Source organism: Procambarus clarkii, chromosome 69 (assembly GCF_040958095.1).
Source record: "Procambarus clarkii isolate CNS0578487 chromosome 69, FALCON_Pclarkii_2.0, whole genome shotgun sequence".
NCBI lineage: Eukaryota > Metazoa > Arthropoda > Malacostraca > Decapoda > Cambaridae > Procambarus > Procambarus clarkii.
Window position 1 is genome coordinate 28756361 of NC_091218.1, and position 3471 is coordinate 28759831.

A 3471-nucleotide genomic window follows, 5' to 3' on the forward strand; every position below is an offset into this window, starting at 1 on the left:
ATACGTCTTTTATTGGATCTAAATAATACGAAACCTCGCTCTATGATTTGAAGTTAAAATCGTCATATATGGGTGTATATTGACTTTTTTCACGTTTTTCATGTAGTTTGATATTACGTAATTATATTCATTTTTACCAATATTTTGATACTATTTCATATAGTATCACGATATGTGATTTGGCGTTTAAATCTCAGAATTTCGCATAATATTGCATTTTAAGCAAGTTTTCTTGCATTTTGATTCGTACGAAAAATCATCGAATTTAGCAATATTTTGACGTTTATCATCCCCTTTTCCTTTATGTGATTTAAACAAAATATCATTGAATTAGGCAATATTTTGCCGTTTTTCCACGTTTTTGTGAATTTTCAGTTTATTGTTATTAATTCATTATATATACGATAAAAATGATGCAAACACATAATTGATTAGATAGTAACCTTAAATACTTCATTTTCAATCATTTATTTGTTTCTCGTTAAAATACTGAGTAAGATATTGAAAAGGGGAGAAGTTCTGTTTTTATTGCATATATCGACGTTTCAGCCGGATTAGAGAGGTTTTACGTGTACATCTTCTATCGGTAATATAAACGAAAAATCAACAACATTTTAGTTAATTTTAATTAAAACACATTGGTTTTATCATTTGTATTGGAAACAACATTGTCATATGTCTTTTCTTGGATCAAAATAATTCGAAACCTCGCTCTATGATTTGAAGGTAAAATTTTCAAACATGGTAAAATAGTGACTTTTTTCACGTTTTTCATGTAGTTTGATATTACGTAAATATATTCATTTTTACCAATATTTAGATACTATTTCACGTAGTATCACGATATGTGATTTGGCCTTCAAATCTCAGAATGTCGCATAATATTACATTTTAAGCAATTTTCTTGCATTTTGTTTCGTACGAAAAATCATCGAATTTTGCAATATTTTGACGTTTATCATCCCCTTTTCATTTATGTGATTTAAACAAGATATTGAAAAGGGGAGAAGTTCTGTTTTTATTGCATATATCGACGTTTCAGCCGGATTAGAGAGGTTTTACGTGTACATCTTCTATCGGTAATATAAACGAAAAATCAACAACATTTTAGTTAATTTTAATTAAAACACATTGGTTTTATCATTTGTATTAGAAACAACATTGTCATATGTCTTTTCTTGGATCAAAATAATTCGAAACCTCGCTCTATGATTTGAAGGTAAAATTTTCAAACATGGTAAAATAGTGACTTTTTTCACGTTTTTCATGTAGTTTGATATTACGTAAATATATTCATTTTTACCAATATTTAGATACTATTTCATGTAGTATCACGATATGTGATTTGGCCTTCAAATCTCAGAATTTCGCATAATATTGCATTTTAAGCAAGTTTTCTTGCATTTTGATTCGTACGAAAAATCATCGAATTTAGCAATATTTTGACGTTTATCTTCCCCTTTTCCTTTATGTGATTTAAACAAAATATCATTGAATTAGGCAATATTTTGCCGTTTTTCCACGTTTTTGTGAATTTTCAGTTTATTGTTATTACTTCATTATATATACGATAAAAATGATGCAAACACATAATTGATTAGATAGTAACCTTAAATACTTCATTTTCAATCATTTATTTGTTTCTCGTTAAAATACTGAGTAAGATATTGAAAAGGGGAGAAGTTCTGTTTTTATTGCATATATCGACGTTTCAGCCGGATTAGAGAGGTTTTACGTGTACATCTTCTATCGGTAATATAAACGAAAAATCAACAACATTTTAGTTAATTTTAATTAAAACACATTGGTTTTATCATTTGTATTGGAAACAACATTGTCATATGTCTTTTCTTGGATCAAAATAATTCGAAACCTCGCTGTATGATTTGAAGGTAAAATCTTCAAACATGGTAAAATAGTGACTTTTTTCACGTTTTTCATGTAGTTTGATATTACGTAAATATATTCATTTTTACCAATATTTAGATACTATTTCACGTAGTATCACGATATGTGATTTGGCCTTCAAATCTCAGAATGTCGCATAATATTACATTTTAAGCAATTTTCTTGCATTTTGTTTCGTACGAAAAATCATCGAATTTTGCAATATTTTGACGTTTATCATCCCCTTTTCATTTATGTGATTTAAACAAAATATCATCGAATTAGGCAATATTTTGCCATTTTTCCACGTTTTTGAGAATTTTCAGTTTATTGTTATTTATTCATTAAATATACGATAAAAATGATGCAAACACATAATTGATTAGAAATTAACCTTAAATACTTCATTTTCAATCAACAATTGGTTTCTCGTTATAATACTGTGTAGGATATTGAAAAGGGGAGAAGTTCGGTTTTTATTGCATATATCGACGTTTCAGCCGGATTAGAGCGGTTTTACGTGTACATATTCCATCGGTAATATAAACGAAAAATCAGGAACGTTTTAGTTAATGCTAATGAAAACACATTGGTTTTATCATTTGTATTGGAAACAACATCATATGTCTTCAAAATAATATGAAAAGACATATGTCATATATCTTTTCTTGGATCTAAATAATACGAAACCTCGCTCTATGATTTGAAGTTAAAATCTTCATATATGGTAAAATAGTGACTTTTTTCACGTTTTTCATATAGTTTGATATTATTTAAATATATTCATTTTTACCAATATTTCGATACTATTTTATGTAGTATCATGATATGTGATTTGGCTTTCAAATCGCAGAATTTCGCATAATATTGCATTTTAAGCAAGTTTTCTTGCATTTTGTTTGGTACGAAAAATAATCGAATTTAGCAATATTTTGATGTTTATCATCCCCTTTTCCTTTATGTGATTTAAACAAAATATCATCGAATTAGGCAATATTTTGCCGTTTTTCCACGTTTTTGTTGTGAATTTTCAGTCTATGGGTATTAATTCTTTAAATATACGATAAAAATGATGCAAACACATAATTGATTACATTGCAACCTTAAATACTTCATTTTCAATCATCTATTTGTTTCTCGTTAAAATACTGAGTAAGATATTGAAAAGGGGAGAAGTTCTGTTTTTATTGCATATATCGACGTTTCAGCCGGATTAGAGAGGTTTTACGTGTACATCTTCCATCGGTAATATAAACGAAAAATCAACAACATTTTAGTTAATTCTAATTAAAACACATTGGTTTTATCATTTGTATTGGAAACAACATTGTCATATGTCTTTTCTTGGATCTAAATAATTCGAAACCTCGCTCTATGATTTGAAGTTAAAATCTTCAAACATGGTAAAATAGTGACTTTTTTCACGTTTTTCATGTAATTTGATATTACGTAAATATATTCATTTTTACCATTATTTAGATACTATTTCATGTAGTATCACGATATGTGATTTGACTTTCAAATCTCAGAATTTCGCATAATATTGCATTTTAAGCAAGTTTTCTTGCATTTTGTTTCGTACGA